The sequence below is a fragment of the Terrapene carolina genome, unplaced genomic scaffold (genome assembly GCF_002925995.2).
Source record: "Terrapene carolina triunguis isolate 2854851 unplaced genomic scaffold, T_m_triunguis-2.0 Scaffold29195, whole genome shotgun sequence".
Classification (NCBI taxonomy): domain Eukaryota; kingdom Metazoa; phylum Chordata; order Testudines; family Emydidae; genus Terrapene; species Terrapene triunguis.
The window spans coordinates 41,933-42,157 of NW_020693546.1; positions in this window are offsets into that span (position 1 = coordinate 41,933).

The following is a 225-nucleotide window of genomic DNA, read 5'->3' on the forward strand; positions in this document are numbered from 1 at the left end:
TAGGCCTTTAGTCTGTGCGTGTTCCCAGCAGATATGTCCCTCATAAGCAAAGTGTTCTGCACCTTTGAGGGCCTGGGGAGCTGGATCTGGACTTTATTGGTTACTAAGGACTGGGGCTTAATTAATAAAAAAAAATTAACGACAGCGTCTTAGGAATTCACCTGATCTCATTTGTTTTCTTTCATCTGAGCAGGGTTTCCCATTTCCAGACCTGATGTGATCTCC